This window comes from Mustela erminea, chromosome 20, assembly GCF_009829155.1.
Source record: "Mustela erminea isolate mMusErm1 chromosome 20, mMusErm1.Pri, whole genome shotgun sequence".
Classification (NCBI taxonomy): domain Eukaryota; kingdom Metazoa; phylum Chordata; class Mammalia; order Carnivora; family Mustelidae; genus Mustela; species Mustela erminea.
This window is the reverse complement of record NC_045633.1, coordinates 37,480,844-37,506,306: the sequence shown is the minus strand read 5'-3', so window position 1 is coordinate 37,506,306 and position 25,463 is coordinate 37,480,844. Positions and strand designations below refer to the sequence as shown.

Below are 25,463 nucleotides of genomic sequence, written 5' to 3'. Positions count from 1 at the left end.
CAGTCCTTGACAGGCACTGCTACGCGGACAGATGTTCCATCGAGACACGGGACTGGCCCTAGAGCCGCTTTCAGGTTAGCAGTAGAGAGAAAGCTAGAACACAAACGCCGTGCAGAGGTGTGGTGTGGTGAGAGCCACAGTCCATCAGGACGACTCTCCCCACGGGGCAGAGAAGGACAGACCACGCGCTGTGGGGGAAGACACGGGTCATGGGTGGCCGGTCTGGCAACCGTGACGACACTGTCAAAACCAGCGTGACGCATGATTGAAAAAAGGGAGGAACAGATGGCCCGGCAATTCTGAAGGTGGAACCAATAGGACGTGGTAACACATGGACATGAGGAACAAGGAAGAGGGATGAGTCTAGGATGATGCCAAGGTTTTTAGTGTGGCCACCTGGACACGGGAGTTGGTGCAGCTACAAACAGAAACAGAAAATAAATTCATTTCTACAATAGCCACGACTGACTGGATACCCACAGTTATTTACAAACCCCTTCTCCCGACATTTTGAGACTGAAGAAAGCCAGGTAGGCTCTCTTTTCCAACATTCCTGGCAGCCAAGGAAGGCCGCAAGACACACTCCTGGCTTAGACTTGAGGAGACGTCCGCTGAGGGCTCTGAAATTTTTTTCTCTCCTCAAAAAAAGAAGACAAGCAGGAAGCACTTGTCTCTTGCCTTTGAACATGGTTGTAGGAGGATGTGATGTCCAGATCTGCGGCAGCCCCCTTGCGAAAATGAGGCAGCAGAAAGTACAAAAGTATAAAAACAAGATGGCGGTGGCCCAATGGAGACATCTGAACCAACCTAAGAGCGGCCTGCCTCTGGACACCTTTGTTCAGATAAAAATGAGTTACCTTATCATCTAAACCACTGTTAGAGCGCTCCCAAATGCGAGTAACGACAACTCCATCCGAATGGACATCTTGCTGTTGTAAGACATGACTGGAGGACGATTTCCTCTTTCCAGCTTACCCTCTCCGCACTTGGAGTATTTAGGAACTCACATCACAAACTCATAGACTAGAAGGTTCTAACACTTTCTACCGTCTGCACTGGCCCCTCCATGCCATAGGGCGATCAGAGTTTCAGCGACCAAGCTTCTACCAAGTACGACGGACTCGTGTTCGACCAGGCTTCCAAACTCAGATGGTCTAAGCTTACTTCTGTCTGACGAGCGACTTCTCTATTATAATAAATCAAGAGGTGAGATGAAGACTTTGAAGGCCTAGAACACCAGAGATGAAGTTCTCTTCTCCTCATTGTGTGATTCCCACCCCCACCGCTTGCCTTTAATTAGGGCTTCTTTGAGGTTCCTAAGTTCTGGGCACATTTTCAAGAGTGACACAAAGCATGATTCAGAAGAGGGTGGGGGGGGAGAAGTGTGTTTTGCCAGGCGGGTTCATCTCCCCAGATGTTCACAGCCGCCTTGTGAGGTAATCAGTGACAGCTGAGGGCTGTGGCCCAGCCCTTGCCCACGTCCCCAAGGACTGGTGTGCCGGGGGTCGAAGGAGTGAGGAGGCTGGGAAAGGGCCACCGCTGTCCACGCCCCCCACCGATCCTAACAGCAGTATGTCCCCGGGAATGGTTATTTGTATCAGAGTGTTAAGCCTTCTGCTTTCCAACAGTCCAGTTCTAATTTCAAGGTCCACTTAATTCCACATCAAGTAATTACTGATATACCCAGAAGCACCTTGTCTCCAGAGTTAAGCATATGGTGAAGAACTGAGACCTACTGGTGTCCATTATGGAAGCAGCACGGGTGCCAAGCCGATTAAAAATGCTCCAGCTCCCCACACGACACGCCGGGTGAGTGACAGCTCCTCGACGAGGCCAGTCGCAGAGTCTGCCAAAACAGGCTCTGCTGCGCAGGGGCCCACATGGTGCGCTGAGAAAACAGTTCCATTTCTGGTATTAAATTCCCATACTGACCCGAGGACTCTGCCGTGGGCTCAGCAGGAGCGAACCATCCAATTTACAGCTCTGCTCTCCGGAGCCTCGAGTGCCAGCCCCTGGCAGAGACGAATGATGGTCAACCCCTCCAGCTCATAAATTATGCAAAGGCAATAAACGCACTCCGCAAACAGCGCCTAACGCTCGCCTAGCCTGGCTCCCAACACGCTCCGTAAAAGCCAGAAGCTCGACACATGCAAGAGGTCCGCGCCACTCATAAAGGGGGTTTGTTGACAACCCCAGACGGAAAGCCAGCCACGGTCCTAAGGAGTCTTTCTGCCTCGCTGGCAGCCGTTTACAGGCCGGCTTTCTGAAAAAGGGGCTGTTTTATGGAGTCGGTGCGGGCAGAAGTCAGGGTCTAAATTCACATTTAATACACTGCGCGGCTTTCACGCCCTGAGCTCCGCGCGTTGTGGATTTTAGGCCAAATGGTTCTAGGTCTTGCAAGGTCAAAGGAAGAAGTGTCTGCTCCCCGGTCCCCAGATGCCAGCTCCAGTTCACAGGGTTCCCCGCGAGCCACGTCCCGACTCAGGCCTCTGTTCTGCATGAGGCCAAGAGGTGCGGCGTCGAAGGCACAACCGGGGTCCCAGCTGACGGGACCGTTGTAAGCACGTTGACGCCAAGGTCCTGCACTGGTGTCCCAGCACACAGGTTGCAGGCTCATGACCAACTTGAGGTAGCAGGGTACTCCCCAGGACCGGATTTCAAAGGCCTTTGTGAGACACTGAAAACATCTCCCTCCATTTCCAAAGCAAGAAATGAAAAGGAACAAGTGGGCCTTCCAGGCCAGGCAGGAAAAATCCCTGGTCGCTGCGTCTTCAGACAAATACGTGACCCAAACCCAGCACAGACAAGAGAGGGAAAGAGGAGCAGGATATCCAAGCCACACGCCTCAAAAGCCCGATTCAGAAACAGGTTAGTGCTGGAGCACAGTACGGCCGGCATGGGAAGCCATCTCCGCCAACACCACCTTCAGTTCTGTCTCCTCTGGGTTCACAAATCAGAAGGGATATTCTGGGGCCAACTGCTTCCTTTTGTGCTTCCTGCCCACCCTTGAAACGTGTCAACCCCTCCCCCCACGCACCCACCCAGTATTTTCTCCTTTTAAAAATTAGTGTATATTTCGGGTGCCTGGGTGGCTCAGTGGGTTAAGCCTCTGCCTTGGGCTCAGGTCACGATCCCAGGGTCCTGGGATCGAGCCCCGCATCAGGGTCTCTGTTCCGCAGGTAGCCTGCTTCCCCCTCTCTCTCTGCCTGCCTCTCTGCCTACTTGTGATCTCTGCCTGTCAAATAAATAAATAAAATCTTTTAAAAAAAATTAGTGTATATTTATTGAAGATGTTTTTAGAAGTCACCCATGAGCCTAGGAAAACAGCAGCACACCTATAGAATTCCCTACAGTGTTTCCTCCGTCCTCACACACATTTTAAGAAAAGAAAATAAATTTCTACTGTATTTAACCTACTCTGTTTTCACATAATGTGTCAAATATTTTGTTTAATGACCGAAATTTGCTGTCACATCATTTAAAAAAAAAAAAAAGGCACTGGGTGTGATGCATAAACAATGAATCTTGGAACATTGAAAAAATAAAGTTAAATTTAAAAAAAAGAAAAAAAAAGAAATATATAACATAACTAGAGAAAAAAAAAAAAAAAGCCTGTGCTGTAATCCACTATATGGATCGTAACTAATCAGGTAAGAAAACTCCCCAGTGCTGTTATCGCGATCGTCCTGACTGAACGTTCTGGAAGGTTCCCCTCATACACATTCACCAATACCCCCTTCCCTAGTACCTTCTCACGGCCCCTCCTCCTCTGCATATCCCTTCATGTCACTGTCTCCCCAGAATTGAAACTGCAGTCCTCCTGTTTCCCGTGATTCCCAGGGCAGCCTTGAGAGATTCCCCTCGTCCCGTCTACCATGTTGATGTCGACCTACACAACCCCATGCCCACTGTCTGCCAGCTACGTGACTTGGGGAGGACTACCTCAGTTCTCCACATCTCAGTTTACCGATCTGTAAAATGTGGGTAACCACGGCGCTGCTCTCCGAGGACGGTCAGAAGAAAACAAGCCAGCACGCGTGAACGACTCCAACAACATGTGGCAGAGTCAGGGCGAACCGTCCACGCTACGGGTCATCAACGTACGTCTCGTTGGCTGCGCCCCCTTCCCGAAGCCCCGCAAACAGACTCGAGTGGGCGTCCGTCTAAATCCGGACCCGCGGTCTCCCGCTCCCCCCACGCCTTCCCCTCTCCCACGGGTCCCTGGGGACGCCACCAGCGGTCAGTCTCCGCGGGGTCTTGTGACCGTCCTTGGCTCCGTTCTCGACGGACCTATCTTCTCTCACCACGTGACTGACTCTGCTTTCTGAATGCGTCCCACCTCCACCACCACGGCCACGGCTTCCCTCAGCCTTTAGTTTTCTCGTGACAAGAGGCCAAGGCCTGCTTTCAGGGACCCTGGTCTCCTTGATTTCTCGCCCAAGCCCTTCCTGACCAGGGCGGATCTCCTCAGTTTCCCTTTGGTCATTAGGACACTTCCCACGGCCATGAAAGCGCTTCTCGTGGTGTTCCCACGTCCAAACGCTCCTCCAGCACAGGGCCTCTCAAGCTCTCTGTGGCGAAGGACCATTTGTTTTTGTTTTGTTTCCTTTAATTTCCCAAACATCATAGACTGATGCTTCCGTAAGATATAATAAAAAATAAATTGCTACGAAAATGAAAAAGAAAAGCAGAGACATAAAAAATATGTGTTATTATGTTTAAGAGATACAAAATTACTCCACTGAATTGCTATAAAAGTTTCCAAACGCTTTGTTCTCAGCGGCCACGCCAATCTCGCAGCAGACAGTTGAGCGAGAGGGCCCATGGCGTGGCCTCTGTCTGCAGCTCCACTTCGAGTAGCGCTACCTTCACACACCCCTCGCTCTCGCCACACGCGGGCACACTCGCTCACACGCCCGGGACCTACTATCTTTGTGCTCATCAATTCCCTCTGCCTGGAATTCTACCCTCAGAAATGCAGTTTCCTCTGTGAATTATCCAATGCTTTTCTTAGAATTAGGATTTCTTACAACTACAGTACTCGTCTTAGAATTAACTGCTTCTGTATCCGTCCCTTACAAAATACTGTATTTTCATTGTCTGCCACGAGAGCCATCCCCACTGGAGAGGAAGCTCTGGGCAGATCAGGGCAGTCAGTGCCTTGGGATAGGGAAGGTGGAAGGTGCTCCATCGTATTGACAAATCCACCTTGTTCCTCTGCAGAATTCCTCACACCGTGGTTGATTCCAGGTAACATAAGCAAACTGGGATTCTGAAAAAGCAAGTAATTGCAAAGAAAGAAGGTGTGGGAAACAATGCCTAAGTCAACGGCTTAATATCGTGCGGCGGAGGCTGGAACCCAGGGGGCAGGGTCAAAATCATTAGCAGAGCCTGGCGCTGGGGCCCAGGGAGAAATGCCTTCCGTTAAAAGGCCCAGACAAGACACGATGATGATTTTAGGTGTATTCCTCGAAAGCAAACATTTCTCATTTCCCTTTGGGAATCTCAGTATCTTGTTCTAAGACTCGGCTCCAAATCGAAAGGTGTCAGGGTGGGCGACACCTCTCCGCCTCATTCGGAACGAAGGAACAATGGGATTCCAGGTACCTCGTGATGGAACGCATTCTTAAGCAGAAAGTGGCAATCATTGAATAGATCACCGACAATGACATTGAGGAGGGCATCGCTCTCTATTCTGCTCAATGGACCTTGCGGGAACAGTTATTTTGTATCTCAAATCCATTTATCACTGCCACCAAAGATGTCAGGGCTGCACGCCATCACTGAACAAAGTTATTTTATTCTTCTTTCTGCCTAAAGGAAATCAGAGCAAAATGAGGGAGAACCCCAACTTGTAAACTACAACGTCTAACATCAAGTACAATTTAACTTTGCCAGTGACAAAACAAATCGATTTCCCTTTGGGGCCGGCGGTTTATCTGCGACTGTAAAGACATCCCTCACCTAAAAGCAATTTCAGGAGAAGCCACCTAGAGAAAACATGACACTTATTTTCTTATTTAAAGAAGCAAGGGAGCGGCACAGTGACGGGAAGCATGTCCGCCACCATCTTCCCGTCTGCCCAATTCCTCGCACGCGCGAGAACGTGGTGCCATTTTGTGTCCACATACGGCAGCTCTGATGCTGTCTGTCTTCTGTCACCCCGCAAAGCCCCCGTTTCACACTGTTTACACCGAGCGCGCATTGGCTTTGGGCTCGAAGTGAAATTCAAAGCTATTGGGAACCTTGAAATAAAAGGAACCTTTTAATCCTGAAAATGGTGTGCGGTAGTCTTCCTGATGGTAACGCGATGCCATTGGCTCTCTTCCCTTCCACCTCAGCAGTAACGATGCCCGAGCAAACAAAATAGCTCTAAAAGGGCAAAGCGTGATCGAAAGATTTGTTTGCCAAACAGTCGTTTAAGAGAGGAGAGTAAAGCTTCTGACGGTCACGAAACGAGTGCATTAGGAAATAATATAAGGTCTACCAATCTTCAGCTGTTCGGGAGGCAGAAAGCAGAGCAAATCTTCAGAAGCTTCTGGAATTCTGTACTGGTGACCTATTATTCCTATGGGGAGCTCTTAGAACCTGGCACTTTTGCAAGTTCTCAGCTTGAATTGGCCAGGGCTCAAACAGCCAACGCGATCTGAGGGGCTAACAGAACACTTCTTCTTCTCCTCCGGGGTCTCTCAGATGATCACACACTTCCATTCAACAAATAACTTTAAAAAGTGTCTACTATGTGCTTAGGCTCCTTCTGACCACCCATTAGCAGTACAAATACATCGCCGGAAATCAAGTTGTCCAAAAATGAAGCTCTAAAGGTCACAGATGACTTTTCAACATTTTTCCCCCATTCTTGTCACTTTCAAATCCAGGTATATTTCATAAAACAATCTGTATGCTGTAAATTTCCACTCAGCTCATTAAAATATTGTTGGGCTTTTGGAAGTGGAAGAAGTGGATATTTCACAAATCTTTGGAGTTCAGCTCCCACCCCCCTTAGAAGAAAGGAAATCACACTTTGCCAAGTATAAACATACATAAACCCCAAAGATGAAATTTACTTAAAACCCAGAGCCCGCAAGCCTCAGTGGTTGCCAAAACGAGAAAAATGAGTTTCTCGTCCAAAGGTGAAACTGACAGTCTAGGGCCCGGTGATTTGTAAATGATCTCTTGGAAGCTTAAGCAACAGATCCTCTGCCTCTCTGTCATTGACTTACTGATTCTAAGTCATCAATAACATTAATCCCTACCTTCCTGGGGACCGATTACAGACGACTTTGAAGATGGCGTGCAGCAAGAGTTTATTACGAGACCACAGTATGATTATGGCCAGGGAGACCTTCCCGGCGGCATTCCGTCTGCGACCCCCCGGAACGCTACGGCTTTCCCTTTCCAGCTCACCGCTGCTTGTTCCATTGGGTGGGGCCTGGGCCCCCTGGGTTTGCTTCAACCAAACCTTGGTTCTTTTCCGAGTCCCGTGCGAGCTAATAAAACCCAAATCTGCTGATGAGTAAGAAGGAAAAGCATGTTACGGGTTAAAATAATACAAGAGTCTATTTTTTCCGCTGTGTTGTGATCCATAGAAATCACCCTGAGCCTTTTCCCCTTTCTTCTCTGCCTGGGAAGCCAATTGCTTTGATTGCGGCGATACGAGCGAGCTAAAATGACTTGCCCTTGCTTGTGAGGCAAATGGAACATGCTAATAGAACTTATCGCATTACCCGATGCAAAAGTGCCATAGCTCATTACTTTAAGATAAAAGGATATCATTGCAGACGGCAAGCAGAATTGACTTTCTGAGGCCCGGCTTGATGATGATTTAATCAACTGCTCCCTTTCACTTCTCATCTCTGCGCCTGTCGGTTTCACAGGTGCCGTTAAATGAGACACTCAGAAAGTGAGCGCAGGGAAAGAAATTGCTGTCATTACTTTTCAAGAAAGGAGGTATGCAAATTTTCGACAGAAAGATTGCGTTCATAATGGGCCTGGTAAAATACAAGATCATGCTTGACAGGTGAGGGCGAGCCGTGCGCATGTCCTCAAAGCGCAGCAACCGTCCTCGTCTGGAAATGTGCTCCATACGACGAACCACAAACGAGAGACCCGGCGGGGCCGGGGCCCGGGAAGGTGGGACGTGCACGGGGTGGTCTGCACCGGTCCAGGTGCTGGGAAGGGGGAGGCAGCTCCAAGCCTTGGGAAAGCCACAGCCAGAGGATCAGATAACACAGCCTGGTGACGCTCGGTCTGAACCAAAAACGGCAACAGGCTCTTGCAAAGCCCATATGCTTTCTCACGTAGACCTGTGGGATCGGCTCTTGCCTGGGTTCAAATCTTGGTTCTGCTCCTTACGATCTGGAGGGTATCAGGCAACAAAATGGACCTTTCTGCCCCTCCGTTTAATTTGCGACCAAATGGGGCCGTTGACAGGCACCTACCTCCCAGGGCTGTTGGGAGCATTCATGTTCATAAACATACAACGATAAAACACACATAGATAACACAGTAATTATGTATATGTATAAAATGCAGTAATTTTATATATATAATATGTAATTTTACAAATATATACATACAATGTGTATTTATATACATAATATATAACATATATAATGTAAATGTATATATACATATATTAAATCTATATTAAAATATATATTTATAAAATTATTTATTATATATATAAAATTATTGTGTATATATGTGTGTGTGTATATATAGGACATTAAAAGGTGCAGAACCTGGCTGCCTGGGTGGCTCAGTGGGTTAAGCCTCTGCCTTCAGCTCAGGTCATGATCCCAGGGTCCTGGGATCGAGCCCCGCATCGGGCTCTCTGCACAGCAGGGAACCTGCTTCCCTTCCTCTCTCTCTGCCTGTGATTATTGTGATCTCTGTCTGTCAAATAAATAAATAAAATCTTTAAAAAAAAAAAAAAGGTGCAGACCCATGCGTCATCTGTAGGAGGCGCTCTGCAGATGTCAGAAAGCAGGCATTCATTCATTCTTCAACAAAGACGGAGTATCTCTTTTTTTCTTAAGAAGATGCTGCGAGGTGCTGGAAAGCAACCTGGCTACGGTTCCAATAGAACACAATTAATTCTTCATTGATTTCGCATCTCTAAGTCTTGCTCCCCTGGCAGGTGGTGAGCTCCTCGACAGCACTCTGGTTGTCCCTGGAAGCCTCACAGGGCCTGGGGCTGTCTTAAGGACCCCAACACTGATCTGATGATTTACGGACCCCTCCCCCTCGTCCTCCTCCTCATTGCATATGTCTGAAGGACAAGCCCTCAGAGGCATCTCCTCTTGGAGCTGGAAATTTGTCTTTCGTGGGGACCCTCGGGCGATCGCCGTGTGCCCTAGCCTGGGAAAGGAACAGACAGTCTGGACTGAACCACCTTTGGGAAGGCACGATGAATCTGTGCAGATTAAATGATCGGGCGGTATGAACAGAGACGTTTTTTCATCCACTTTGCCTTCAGTAGGTAATTGTTCTATTTTCTCCAACACTCAAAGTAAAAGCATCTTTCTTAAAGTGCCTGTGACTCGGAGTTCCTCTTCCCCGGTAATGACGCTGCTGCACACCCGTCCAGCCCCTAACGTTGTGGGGTGCGGGATGCAGCTCCTGCTCTCCGTGCTAAGTAGCCCCTACAAGATTCAATTCCTCGCTGCGGGGAGCACAGGAGAGGGAGGAGGGCCCGTGACAGCCCAGCAGCTCTGAGCCCTCTACTTTGGAAGAGCCTGGTTCCCGACGTGCGTGTCACATCTTATCTCTGCCGCGCGGCCCTTTCCGGGTAGGCATCCTGCACAGGAACCCTCTCTCGAACCCTCTTCTCCCCTACAATAGCCAGCCGACAGCCATCAGTCATTTAAAAAGAATGTTCTGACAACAGCCCAGGGAGGGAGGTGTTAAGGCCCTTGTGTTTTCAAGAGGAGGAGTGAAGGCTTCTGACGGCACAGGCACTACTTGAACCTGGTTCTGTCCTCCGCAGCTCGTGTTCTCAGCACGCACAATACAGCCCTGTCGCTCGCTCATGCCCTGTGCAAAGAGACTACTTGAAAAACATCTTTCTGATTAATTGCTTGGCATGGGTAGAGGCAGGCGGAAACTGAAAAGAGGCAGCGAATGCAGGCAGCCAGCCCCATTTCTACCCCACGCCAGACAGCTTTACCTTCGGAGGACAACTTAGCACAGCACCTGGCTCAGGAAAGAGCTCATGAAATCTGAGGCTGACCTAGGTTCAAATTCTGATCCCTCTAACTTAGCAGCCATGCAATCTTGGCAAAGACACACAATATCCTGGAGGCTACCTTCCTTCTTTTCCAGCCAGCAAATGGGAAGGGTACATACATGGGATTTTTGTTAGAATGAAATGAGTTCAAGCATGTGAAAGCAGCCAGATAGAAATACTAAGAGCTTTACTCTGTCCAACTCTTTCATGAAAGAAATGCTATATCACACACGGAAATGAGGCAAGGGCCGTTATTTAAATGTTGGGTTTAATTTCTTTATGATTTTATAGCCAGACGGGAAATCACATCCTGTAAGAATTTCTGCTTGGGAGGTGTTTGAAGACTCACTACTACAGGAGAAACAACAGCCCAAACAAAGAAGCAGAAACAGAAACAAACTATCATTCCCTCCCGAAGTAGAATAACAAACGGTTTCATTTCACTGATAAAACACACGCATGCCTTGGGAGATAGCGCAGGCTGGGTTCTAGCCCGCTGCAATAAAATGAGTATCGAAATAAAGCGAGTCGAATGAAATTTTTGGTTTCCCAGCACGTATAAAAGTTATGTTTACAAATAACTGTAGTCTATTAAGTGTGCAACAGCACCATGTCTAAAAAAACCCCAACGTATGCACCTTAGTTAATAAATACTTTATTGCGAAAAAATGCGAACCATCATCTGAGCTTTCGGTGAGTCTTCTTCTTGCTGGTCGGGGGTCTTGCCTCGGTGTGGCCAAGCAGCGCACTGATCAGGGTGGTGGTTGCTGAACCGTGGGGTGGCTGTGGCCATTTCTTAAAATAAGGTGGCAATGAAGTTGGCCACATCGATTGACCTTCCCCATCATGAACGACTTCTCTGTGGCACGCGATGCTGTCTGATAGCATTTCACCCGCAGGAGAACTTCTTTTAAAATTGGAGCCAATCTTCTCAAACCCGTCTGCTGCTTTACCAACTACATTTATGTCATTTTCTAAGTCCTTTGTTGTCATTGCAACAGTCTTCATAGCATCTTCACCAGGAGCAGATCCCACTTCAAAAACCACCTTCTTTTGCTCATGCAGAGGAAGCACGGGATGGTAGCGACGCAGCCCCATCTTCAGGCTCCGCTCTAACTCCAGTTCTCTGGCTCCAGCACCCCTGCGATGATTGCCTCCTCTGAAGTGTTGAACCTGTCAAAGTTATCCATGAGCACTGGAATCAACTTCTTCCAAACTCCCCTCAGTGTCGATATTTGACTTCTTCCTATAAATCACGAATGTATTTAATGCCATTGAGTATGGTGAAGCCTTTCCAGAGTGTTTTCCATTTATGCTGCCCAGATCCATCAGAGAAATCACTACCTATGGCAGCTACGGCCTGATGAAATGTACTTCTTAAGTGATGGGATTCGAAAGTTGAAAGGATGCCTTGACCCTCAGGCTGCAGAATGGATGCTGTGTTCACAGGTATGAAAATCACATTAATCTCATTCTACGTCACCATCAGAGCTCTTGGGTGACCAGGTATATTGTCAATGAGCAGTCATATTTTGAAAGGAGGGGTGCCTGAGTGGCTCTGTGGGTTGAGCCTCTGCCTTTGGCTCAGGTCATGATCTCAGGGTCCTGGAATCAAGCCCCGCATCGGGCTCTCTGCTCAGTGGGGAGCCTGCTTCCTCCACTCTCTCTCTCTCTCTCTGCCTGCTTCTCTGTCTACTTGTGATCTCTCTCTTTGTCAAGTAAATAAATAAAATCTTAAAAAAGAAAAAGAAAGAAAGGATTCTTATTTTCTGAGGAGTATGTCTCAACAGTGGGCTTAAAATATTCAGTAAACCATTTGTCAACAGATGTGCCGTTACGTACGCTTCATGTCCATTTATAGAGCCCAGGCAGAGTAGTTTCAGCACAATTCTGAAGGGCCCTAAGATTTTCATAATGGTACATTAGCACTGGCTTCCGCTTAAAGTCACCAGTTGTATGAGCCCTCTGAAGCTTTGAAGCCAGGCATTGACGACTCTTCCCTAGCTATGCAAGTCTTCGAGGGCATCTTCTTGCAAAAGAAGACTGTCTCATCTACATGAAGGTCTACTGTTTGATGTAGCCCCCTTCATTGACGATCTTAGCTAGATCTTCTGGGTCACTCGCGGCTTCTTCATTGACAATCTTAGCTAGATCTGGGTCACTCGCAGCTTCTTCATTGACGATCTTAGCTAGATTTTCTGGATCCCTTGCAGCTTCTTCATTGATGATCTTAGCTAGATCTCCTGGATCCCTTGCGGCTTCTTCATTGACAATCTTAGCTAGATCTCCTGGGTCACTCGCAGCTTCTTCACTGACGATCTTAGCTAGATCTCCTGGGTCACTCACAGCTTCTTCATTGACGATCTTAGCTAGATCTCCTGGGTCACTCGCAGCTTCTAGTTTTGCACTTTGATGTTAGGAAGGTGGCTTCTTTCCTAAATCAATCCCTACTGGCTTTAAACCGTGCTTCTGCCGCTTCCTCACCTCTCCCAGCCTTTGCTGGATTAAACAGAGGGAGGGCCTTGCACCAGATTGGGCTCTGGCTTAAGGGAAAGCTGTGGCTGGTTTGATCTTCTATCCAGACCCTTCAAATTTTCTCTATGTCAGCAATAAGGCTGCTTCAACCTTATTCGTGTGTTCATTAGATAACACTTTAATTTCCTTCTAAAACTTTTCCTTTGCATTCACAACTTGACTAAGTGTTTGGTGCAAGAGGCCTTGCTTTCGGCCTGTCTTGGCTTTAAACGAGCTTTCTTCACTAAGCTCAATCATCTGCAGCTTTTGATTTAAAGGGAGACACTTGTGGCTCTTTCTTGGCCACTCAGAGGTCACTGTAGGGTTATCAGCTGGCCCGATTTCAAAATCACTGGGTCTCAGAGAATAGGGAGGCCCCAGGAGAGGGAGCTGGGGGAACGGCCAGGCAGTGCAGCAGTCAGAACACACACAACCTTTACCTGGTGAGCCTACCGCCTGGTGGGGGCACAGTTCAGGGCACCCCAAAACAATTACAACAGTGACATCGAACACTGCTGATTACAGATCACCATTGCAAATATAATAAAAAGGAAGAGTCTGAAATACCCGAGAATCCCCAAAACGTGACAGAGAGATGAACTGAGCAAGCGGTGTTGGAAAAATGGCACCAACAGAATTGCTTAATTCCGGGTTGCTACAGACCTTCAATTCAGTACGTTCGAAACAAGGGGTCTGTGAGGCACCACGAAGGGAAGGGCGGTCACATGAGGTATGGCTACACCCACAAGGTGAGTCTCCTCACAATTTAATTTTCTAAGTGCTCCTTTAGGTTCCTGAGGCACCTTTTTCTGTGTGGATACAACCTGGATTTGTTCTTCGGTCAAAGAGCAGCCAGGTACCCGTGCATAGAAACGAAAGTAAAATGCCCAGATATGGGAGTTGAGTCAGACTTGTCGACTATGCAGGGTCTAGTGATGACTTGTGGGTTTTGATATTAGCAAGATGTTCCCTCAAATTCAAACCGGCAAAAGGAATGACTAGACAGACAGGGTATCTCAAATGTCCGGGGATTATCAGTGCAGCTAGGGAGCCGTCCGTCCTGAAATCTGTCCAGGGATTCCAAGCACTCAGGGCTCGGGGCTAGCTGGAGAGCCCCTGGTCCAGAATTTATATATACACGAGGCCGACTTAAGGACTTATCTAACGAGACCTGCCATCGGAGTAACCTTGGGAGGAGGCAGACGCTTCTGGGAGCATTAGCGTTGGTAATCGCACACACGACACTGGTCAAGGGAGTATAACTCAAATGCCGGGCCCTTGGTAGGCACACCCAACAAACCGGCCAGACGACTTGCATCCCACTTGGGAAGGCCTCCTGTTTCCCGTAGGCATGAAGGCTTTCTCTGACTTCTCTGCCTCTTCAACACCATTGGTCAGCATTTACTTCTATTCTGTTCTTCCGAATTCTGATGCCTGAAAGGTGCTCCGTACATACGTGTGCAAAAATGACGTTGTAAATCCCATTAGCAAACCATCTGAGGGCAGGTGTCACGGAAACTGTGTGATTGAGGGGATCGAGAAAGGTCCAGTGGTTGACGGAATGGAGACGTTAGTGTCTGACAGTATGGGTGTCTGAATGTGTGTACGAGAAAGACACAGAATTAATTTCAAACTCCGAAGAAACTAACACTGTACACCTGAAGAAATCCCATTTTCAGTTATTCTCTTAAGAAACTCAGGAGACTCAAAATCCTAAAATCTTTCTTCTTTACATTTGACTCACTTCAAGCCAACTGAAGAGACCATGGACTTGAAGAGGGAAGATAGCACGGGGCTCTCACGTTGCTGAAATGTCACGGTCCCATTAGCAACCTCCCGCCCATCAGACCTGTTGTTTTGGTTTAAAAATGCAAGAGAGTGAAAGGCATAGCCAAAGGAACAGAAATACGGCCCGAGACGACTTGAGTTGCAAATGTGAGAGGATTGTCCCAGAAGGTCCAAAGACAAAGTGGCCTCCCGTTCCAGACGACCCAGAAACGGATTTTTTTCCCCTTCCCCTACCAGGCACTTCACTCCTGCCCTCTTTAGAATCCATCATCTTCATAACTGGCATTTCAAATTAAATTGTACCTAACAACAGCCTTGATTTTAGGATGGCTTGAAAGCCTATCTTATAAATCATAAACAAGGAAGGGTAGGATTACTATAAATTGTCGGCAAGAAAGCACAAATCGCCAAGATAAGAACACCCACTGGTCTGCCAGTCTCAAGTTTCCTGTTTTGACATACTATATGCAGTAATTTGGTACCCACAATCTCTTATTAGAAAATGAATGTGCTATTTTTCTGAATGCTGCAATTACAATAATTGAATTTAAAATGGGGATTGAGTTTCTCTATTTGGAGGAAGAGAATAATTGTGTATTTTTGATTAAAATCAAGGGGACTGAAAAGGGGTTGTACGAATTCCAGCTTCAGTCTCCCTGAGTGACTCCCCGTGAGGCCAGAGAAGAGAAACAACGTTCGAGAGAGAAATGGACCAGCGCCTCGGCAGGCAGGCCCCGTCTTTGGCCTCATGTGCTTTGTCTCCTGGCCTTTGTCACACCACCCCTGTGACAGAGGCCATCAGAGCACCAGGGCATGGCGACGTTGTAAAGCGTTTCCCACTGGGTCAAAAATGGAGAGTGAAAATGCAAGGGGAACAAACATCTCTCCGTGCTGCAGGGGCCGCCCCTTCCAGACCGCTCACCTTCTGGACCCCTTTCCCTGCCTTCTTTAGAGAACCCCTTCCCGGGTGGGGGGCCGGGCGGTAAAACGGCAGAAAGAGCCGGGGGAGAAGGGAACTAATGATGCTTTCTAGAGCGCTCAGGTTCTTTTATTTTACCAAAAATAGTATATAAAAAGCCATCTTTAAGGTTTGTATATACAGAAGGAGAAGGGATCCAGAGAGAACAGGGCTCTCTCTTGCCTCTGTCAGGCCGTCTGATTTTAGTTTTGATGGTGCCATTCAGTCTTCTGAAACCCCCATTTATCCAAATGTGAAGGCGAAACGGAGTCTCACAAGTCCTCCTAAATATTCCTTAAAATAGAGCTTCCTAAGAAAAGAGAACAACTTTTCTAGCACAAAATGAGCCATGGGTTGTCCCTTTATACTGCTTACTTCTTATTTCAAGTGGCTTTAATGGCTTTATTGAGCTGTCCCTGACAAGACTATACCGGTCATGTTTAAAATGCGTGTCCGACACGTCTGTCCACAGGTATCCACCCACGAAACCGTCACCCCCTCCGAGACAGGAAGCGCATCCCCAGCCCTCCAAAGTCGCTCCCTTGCTCCTTTGTTAATCCCACTCACCCCTCCCTGTGCCTACCGCCCCTCCCCGCCGCGGATCTGCTTTCTGTCACTACAGCTTAGTTTGTATGTTTTCTAGAGTTATATATAAATGGAATCACACAGTACGTACTCTTTTTGTCTGGTTTCTATCATTCACCGCCTACTATTTGGACGCCTAATTAAAAGGGAGCCTCCTAGGCCAGGGTTTGCAGTCATCCGCCAGGAACGGGGCCCGTTACTTGGTCCTACTTTATTCTTAGGCTTTATTATGTACTTCAGTAATCAATAAGCATTTCTATGGCAGAGGGTTTATTTTACTCTATAAATCCGGGAAGGAGAGGATGATATGAAGACATCAGGATGGACGGGCTCTGCTGCTCTGTAACACCACGAGGAGAACGCGAGCGACAGATTTAAATCCAGGAAGGTTGCGGAGCCGTCACAGCTCCTGGCTGGGTGGCAGGAATCGTAAAAGACTCAGGCAAGATCTACAGCAATGCACCGCGAACCAATGGGACTCCTGGAGCCAAAAAAACCAAACCCACCCCCCACACCGCCACACCGAACAGCACGCTGCTCGTCGACCCAGGAAGAATGATGAGCACGGGCTTGAGCGGAATGGAAAGAGCCCCTCTCAAAAATCCCAGCTATTTAACAGAACAAATAAGAAGGTAGCCAAGGAATGTAGATTACAGAAAGCCCCACTCAGGTTTAGGAACTCAGGGGTCCTCTGGCGGTTCCCGGGAGGCTCTTCATTCCCCTCAGCCCCGCTCCCGCAGCTCCTGCCCCCAGGCCTTCTTTTCTCCAGGAGCCCTTGGAAACTCCCTCTTCCCCTCAAAGGCAGAGAGGTCGGTTCATGGAATAGGAAATACAAAGGGCTAATAAACCTCTGGAAAAAAGTACTCAACTTTACCAGTAATCAAAGAAAGCAGATTAAGAAGGTCTATTTCTTTTTTAATCTTTCAAAGTTGAAAAAAAAACCCATAAACACTGATACACAATGTTGGCACCCTTGAGGTGAGGCGGACACGCATCTGCTCTTGCAGGAATGTCTGTGGTCTACCCGGAAGAGACTTCCGTGACAGGCCTTAAGAACCAGCAGCTCGGGGCGCCTGGGTGGCTCAGTGGGTTAAGCCGCTGCCTTCGGCTCAGGTCATGATCTCAGGGTCCTGGGATCGAGCCCCGCATTGGGCTCTCTGCTCAGCGGGGAGCCTGCTTCTCTCTCTCTCTCTCTGCCTGCCTCTCCATCTGCTTGTGATATCTCTCTGTCAAATAAATAAATAAAATCTTCAAAAAAAAAAGAACCAGCAGCTCAACTCTCCTCGACATATAGATCCAAAATGAAGCAAAAACGTCTGTGGGGATTTGCTTACCAATTTTATCACGCAGTTAGGAAACAACCCGGCAGAACGTGACACGGCTACGGTTAGCACATGGGAAGAAGGAAATACTCCATGCTACACTTGACACAGATCGTCTTTTTTAACACTATAACACCTCCCCACCCTCCCCGCACTCCATTGTGTAGGTTTTAGAATTCCAATGTTACAGTGAGAAGGTGAGAATTGAAGACATTAAGTAACTTGCCAAGAGCCACCATTTCTAAGCTCCAGGCATCTGAACCAGGGTATTTCTAAGTCTGTGACCTGTACAGACCAACACAGGCTTCCTGAACCGAAACGTCCCCAAATTGGGGAAGAGATTGATATATCAATATGACATTCAGCCATAATAATAATAATGTTCTTAAGGAATTTCAATAAAATGGAAAACTGATCATGGTTAGAGCAAAGTTAAAATAAAAATCCTGAAAGTGATCTTGGGTGAACTGTATATCCTTTTTTAGGTTCAAGTTCTTCTCATCAATGAAATAGGGAAATAGGAGCCACCTCTCCAGAGGTAAGGAAATAATCCACGGAAAATGCTACTTTTATTGGTACTACTACAATTAAAGAAGCAAGATGCATTTAATTATATGTACATTACTTCGAAATTGCTAAACACAACACAGAAAGAGAAAAAAAATTGGAAAGAGATACACCAAATGTTAATAGTGTCTATGTCTGAGTGATATTTGGAATTATTTTTATTTTCATATTTTTTCTTTTTTTTCCCTCCTCTTTAATGATCACATTCTAATTTAGTTTAGAGGAGAAAGGGACACACACACACACACACACACACACACATAGTCACCCACATGACAGAGTCCCTGATGGGCCCTGGTCTCTGGAGGTCATCAGAGGGCAAAGAGTAATCTCATTATTTTTCAGAGCAAAAGCGTTCTCTGTCCTGAGGCTTGAGCTAGGTAAGCATCTCTGTGGTGTACGGCACATCTAGGCTGGGACTTGGCTGCCCAGCTCACAATCGGTTTGGATACGGTTCTGACAACGACCGGTAGTGCTTCGTTGTTACTCAACCTCCTTACAGTTTCGTCTCCTCAACCCTAAAATGGAAATGATAACATGTAGCTCGTAGACTTGTGTGTCAAGTGAGAAAATTAGTGCACTTCGGGCATTTCACACACTGAGAGGCCACAGTAAATGCCCAATAAATGGACATCGCCATCATCTCCATCACCACTGTCACTGAGGACATTGTCATCGTCTCCATCACCACTGTCACTGAGGACAGTGCCATCATCTCCATCACCACTGTCACTGAGGACATCGCCATCGTCTCCATCACCACTGTCACTGAGGACAGGGTCATCATCTCCATCACCACTGTCACTGAGGACAGTGCCATCATCTCCATCACCACTGTCACTGAGGACATCGCCATCGTCTCCATCACCACTGTCACTGAGGACAGGGTCATCATCTCCATCACCACTGTCACTGAGGACAGTGCCATCATCTCCATCACCACTGTCACTGAGGACATCGTCATCGTCTCCATCACCACTGTCACTGAGGACAGCGCCATCATCTCCATCACCACTGTCACTGAGGACAGCGCCATCATCTCCATCACCACTGTCACTGAGGACAGTGCCATCACCCATCACCACTGTCACTGAGGATGATCCCTTTTGCTCTGGGGCAGGAGACAATTGTGGGCTGGGAGGGCCAGCCACCAAGCTTGGGAGACAGACACCAACCAACGCAAGCACTGGCTACGGATCTCCCGTACAATGCAAACTCAGGAAGGCCTGGATCATCTTCGGCCTCCGAGGAGCCTGCTTCCTTTACAGGCAGTGCCTGGAAAAGGACAGGGGCCAGGTGTCTGCCGGCCGGTGAGAGAGCAGACGCGTGGGCACGTGAGCCTCTGGACGTCGCGGCTTGTCTGATGTGCCCTTCAAGACTGGGGAGGAGCAGATGGTCACGAAAAGAGGCACCAGCCTCAAAGGTTTCCACGGGATCAGGGAAACAGAAGAAACCTCCAACCTACCACACCACCCCGGCTGTAAAGCTCGTCCTTCCCCGTTCAGGGGGAGCACACAGAAGGCAGCTCGTGCCTGTCTTCCTTTTGGAGAAACAGCTATTTCCAAAGCTTCTGAACCACACTCCACTGTGCCTTGGAAAAGGAACATGTAAGTAACGGTTTGCAAGCTGCCAAGAGCGTGGGTTTCACAGCGCACATTGCAGAGCTCACGCCTGTCACTGCAAGACGACAAGTGTGCTCTCCGTGTCTCTCTCCCCTTCTAGATCTTAAAGGGTTACGCCTGGAAATTGCCTTGCTGTGCTTCTGGGACAGTATGAAGGATGACTGCCATTGCCACGGTCAGCTATGACAGCGCCAATTTGATGTGCTGCCATCAAGGGCCTTCTAAGAGCTGAGCGCCCTGATGGTTTTGTGATGCGAATAGTCACATTGCAAAATGGTTTTCCTCTCCCGCTGCCTCTGCCTCCATCTGCTGCTGGGCTAAAGGCACAGCCGGCTGCCTGCCTGTCACAGCATGTATTAAAATTAGCTGGGGAGGAGGCACTCAGTTGTGCTAATTACATTTTAATCATTGGAAATGTGTTGGCAAATCAAGCCTTGATTGCCATCTCCGAGTCTGTCTCCTCCAGCAGAGTGGAGGGGCTGTCTGCATCAGGCAGGGCCTGCTGGGCCTCCTCCTTTCTCAGAAGATAGACTGGGGGCCCTGCTGGCCCACCACTGAGACCGCTTTGGCACATTATTAAAAAGCCACAAGGCTTGTTTCAAATCATCCCTGTGTGAGACCCGCTCATTCTCACTTCCCTGGGCATTCCAGCAACTTGGTGCTCTGAACTATAGCATTCGTGGGCTGCTGCAGCTCCGAGTGTGTGAGTGTGTGTGTGAGTGTGTGTGTGTCAGAGGTGGGGGGCAGGGGTACAGGAGGCCACAGTCACGTCTTCCCAGCACCCAGTGCTCAAGGAAGGGCCTGCTGACATTAGGCACCATCCCTGGGCAGCAAACCATGAACACGGCGGGCGCTGTGTCCAACTGGGCTTGGGCTGTCTGAGCCGCTGGGATGAGACTGAGGGAGAACGTCTTTTGTGGGCTGCTGCGGGTTGCTGGAAAGGTTCATGGGGATGAAGATCATGGCTTCTCCCTGGAGTTCGGGAGCTGGTCAATTAAGGTCTCTGTTCCAAAAAACAAGAAAATCCAAGGACAATCTCTTTTCAAGCAAGCAATGTCTGCTTCCGCTGCCAGCTGCCAGGAGCCAACAGGAAGGAAGGAGCAGTCAGCTTAGGCAAGGCTCATTAAAAGAGCCCACCTAGAGAAAGCTGCTTGTTCCTGCTCGGCAAAACGGGCTGAGTGTACCGTCACTCCTATTAGGAATGCTTACTATTAGGGACTTCCTGCTTCCTGGAGGCCACTCTGTGACACGCAGGACAAAGAAAGAGAGAACAAACAGCAGGAAACACAAGACAAATTTACTTATAAAAGCATGACAGGTGCTTGCAGTCACGCTTTTGAAGGCACTGGGTATTATGTGAAATTATCTGTAATCAGGCTGGAACATGGCAAGGAAGTATGTATGTTCCTTTCCAAAAATTTGCCCTGGGCCATAAATTATATATGACCATATAGGAAAGAAGATGTGAGTAAGCCAAAAAAAAAAAAAAAAAAAATTGGGTACCACTTCTATGGCATCACAAACTGAACCCTCCAATAACATACGAAGGAACCACCATCCTGGGGCAGAAAGTGTACAGGCCCAGTGTTATAGCCAACCATTCTTCAGGAACAAAGCAGGCACGGTGGTATGAGAACCCCGCCACTCATTTTGGGTGTCGGTTTGTGTGCGATTGGTCTACATGTGTGTGCCTATGTGATTGTGCATGTCAGAGTTCCAAGAGCCTTAATGGTGGTCTGTTGGGTTGATGACTCCTTTTCCCAGGAACTTTGGCACGGATATTGTGTAGACAACTTTCCACCCCAGACAGAAGAGAGAAAGAAGGTCACTGAGGCTCTGGGGTTGCTGTGACCTTACGGCACGTCATGAGTCGGAGGCCGCCTTGGCAAACACCTTGGTAGACACACACTGCAGAAGACCGCACCCCGAACAGCAGATGGGCCGACACGCTTCTGTCAGTTGGGGCGCGGCTAAGGTACTCTGTGGCCTTTCCTTTCAGTGGATGGCTAATTTGCAATCTCGTGGGGAAAAGCAGATCTCAGGAAGGCTGCCAGTATCACCAGCACACATCGGGACACTGCTCTGAGCCAGATGACATGCTCGCGCACACAACGCACCATGCCATGCTCAAGACTGCACGGGAGGCAGGCAGGGCAAGGCTGGAAATTCAGAAAAGGGGCGTGGCCGAGCAAGGCTCCACAGCTAGTGGTGGCTGGAGCAGGGCCAGAGTCGACCCGCTCCCCCAGCTGCATCTCTGGAGCAAAGGCCTCCCTGGGTGGTAGGAGAAAGAGACATCAGAAGGCCGGAGAGTAGGCTCTGAGGAGGCCTGAAGCTGGTGTTCCTCGAGCCCGGGTGGGATAGGTCAGCAGACTCCTCTTGAAGGAGTCAATACTTTGGTCTGTGAGAAAACCCCTCTACTCTGTGGTCATCTGCAGCCATAATACGACAGCGACAATAACAACATGGTCCCAAACGGGGAGCTCTTGGCTCTCAAAGAAAAGAAGGCCACCATATTGGATGGGCGGCATCAGGGGACCCACAGCATCTAAGGAAATGCGGCCAGAAAGCTAGGGAACTACACAAAGGACTAACTATAACAATGGTTGAAGCCCTGGGGTTTCCCCCAAGTATCCATCAGGGCGAAGCCACACTGCTTTCCTCCTAAAAGCGTTCTTTCCTTCAGTCTCAGCCCGAGATATCAGTGGGATGTCGATAAACGATAGGCCTCTTCAGCATGTGTCAGAAAACACATTCCACTGACCTCCTTCTGTGCCATATTCTCTCCTTCCTGGGCAGTGAGCAGAATTCTCTCTCTGCTTCTCACCTCTGAGATTCTCATAACAGTCTCCCCCACTGCTAACCCTCTTTCCTGACCTTTCGTTCCGGAGGCCTGTCAGGTGAAGGCAGGCTCAATATGTCTGACACCCAGTTTGTGACCAAGCTACAAAGGCCTCCTGAGTCTTCACGGACATAGAGTTGACTGGAAACACGTGCCCAGGTTGCTCACTCAAACGTTCCAATCCTGTCAGGCCCACGGCTGATTATCCCTCATAGGATGAGGTCGCTAACTGTATGTTCATCTCTACACAAGCTCTCCTGGTGCTTTGATTAAAATGTCTCTCCTTATTTGGTCCTTGGAAAAGCATTACCAGTGTTCCACAGCCTCTGGACCCATTGCTGTACACAAAGGTTCACTGAACTTGGTTTTAGGAAGTGTTGTGGGGAACGGAAGGCAACATGTGCTGGCAAAATTCTAGGGAGTCTCTGTTAACTTCTCTGTGCTATCTTATTTAGTCTTTACTTTAACCCTACAAGGGAAATAACAGCCTTCTTTTATTAACAAACATGGGAACATTTTAGGAATGTTACTTAGTTCCTTCAGATTCAAATCTAGGAGAATGTAATGGAGGACTCTGTGGTCTTTTCACTTGAGAAGCACTGTGTAAGAAAACATGTTTTAAAAAATTATAGGCTATGGACAACCCTATACCAACTAATTAGATACGCCAAAAGAAAAGGATACATTTCTAAAAACATAAGTTACCAAGACTGACTCACGAAGGCACAGAAAATCTGAAAAGACCAATAAAAAGCAAGGAACTGGAGTCAATAATCAAAGATTTCCCAACAAATAAAAGCTCAGGACCACATGGCTCTGCTGGTGAATTTTACCAACATTGAGAGAAGAATTCATACCAATCCTTCTCAAACTCTGCCAAAAAACTGAAAACTCATTTTATAAGGCAGGTATTACTCTGACATCAAAGCCTCAGCAAATCATTACGAGAATATTATGGACCAATATCCTTGATGAATATGGATGCAACAAATCCTCAACAAAATACTTAAGTCCAATTCCGCAGCACATTAAATGGATCATACAACTTGATCAAGGGGGATAGATCCCTGGGGTGCAAGGACGGTTGCATACAGGCAGATTTGTCAGTGTGACATGCCGCGGTAATAGAATGAAAGATAAAAACCATACGGTCTTCTCAGTAGAGGAAGAAAAACATCTATGAAAATTCAGTATTTTTCATAACAAAAACTCGCAATATAAACTAGGTATAGAAGGAATGACCTCAACATAATAAAGTCCACATATGATGTGCCCCCAGTGAACATCACACTCAATGGTGAACAGTTAAAACCTTTCCTCTAAGATCAGGAATAAGACAAAGATGCCTGCTCTTACCACTCCTACTCAGCAAAGTACTGGAAGGCCTAACCAGAGCAATAAGGCAAGAAAAAAAATGTATCCAAAGTAGAAAGGAAGAAGTACAATGATCTCTGTCTGCAGACGACATGATTTTATATCGAGAAAACCCTGAAGACTCCACCAAAAAACTGTTAGAACTAATAATGAATTCAGTAAAGTCGCAGGATTAAAAAATCAACATATAAAAATCAGTTGCATTTCTACACACTCGCAACGAACTATTTGAAAGAGAACTCAAGAAAGCAGTATGATTTACAACAGCATTAAAACAACAAAATGCTTAGAAACAAATTCAACCAAGGAAGTGAGAGACCTGTAAACTATGTAACATTGACGGGAACCGCTGAAGCAAGACACAATGCATGGAAAGACATCCCGTATTTTTGGACTGGAAGATAGAATACTGTGAAAATGTTCATCCTAATCAAAGTAATCTATAGATTTGATGCCATCACTATCAAAATTCCACTGACATTTTTCACTGAAATAGAAAAAGCAATCCTAAAATTTGAATGGAATAGCCAAAGACAATGAAGCCATCTCAAAAAAGAAGAACAAAGGGCACCTGGTTGGCTCGGTCCTTGAGTGGCTGCCTTTGGCTTGGGTCATGGTACCAGGGTCCTGGGATGGAGCCCTGCATCAGGTTCCCTGAAGCAGGGAACCTGCTTCTCCCTCTCCCATTTCCCCTGCTTGTGTTCCCTGCCTCGCTGTGTCTCTCTTTGTCAAATAAATAAATAAAATCTTAACAAAAACAAAAGAAAGAAAGAAGAGCAAAGCTGGAAGCATCATGCTTCCTGATTCACTATTTTGTAAAACTACAGTAACCAAAATCCTATCAGTGGAACAGAACAGAGTCTGGAAATAGACCCACTCGTAGAGTCTCAACTAACTTTTGACACAGATGTCAAGAACACACAATGGAGAAAGGATAATCACTTCAATAATCGGTGTTGGGAAAACCTGGAGACTCACCTACAAAAGATAACACTGGCTCCCCGTCTTACCCCTAACAAAAGTCAACCTGAAATTGATTTAACTGAAGTGTAAGATCTGAAACTGTAAAAGTCCTAGAAGAAAACAGAGAAAAAGCTCAACATTGGTCTTATCTGTGATTTCTTAGATAAGATACCAAAGCACAAACAACAAAAGCTAAAATGAATAAGACTGTATCAACCTAAAAACTTTTCTGTACCACAAAGAAAATAATAAATTTAAAATAGAACCTAGAGAATGACTGACTTCCATGCCATATTATCGGATTAGGCGTTAATATTCAAAATATATACGGAACTCATACAACTCAACAGGGAGGAGAAAAAAGCAAATAATCTGATTACAAAATGGGAAAAGGACCTGAAGAGACATATAAGAAGACATGTAAATGGCCAACAGGTACATAAAAAAGTGCTCAACATCACTAATCATCAGGGAAATGCAAATCAAAACCACAGTATGATATCCCTTCACAGCTGTGAGGATGGTATTAATAAAAAGGACGAGAAAGAAACACTGGCAAGGGTGCAGAGAAAAGGGAACCATCATCATACACCGTTGCTGGAAATGCGAACTATACAGCCATTACAGAAAACAGTGTGGAGGTTCCTCAAACAAATCATAAACACAACAACATGTGATCCCGCTACCTACTTCTGGGTGT

General features: G+C 47.3%; 1 protein-coding gene across 9 annotated transcripts in view; it reads right to left on the bottom strand.

Moving 5' to 3' along the window:
• AUTS2 (activator of transcription and developmental regulator AUTS2) overlaps positions 1-25,463 on the bottom strand; it is a 1,075,180-nt gene that overhangs the window by 302,426 nt on the left and 747,291 nt on the right. The gene's annotated exons all lie outside the window — the stretch shown is intronic.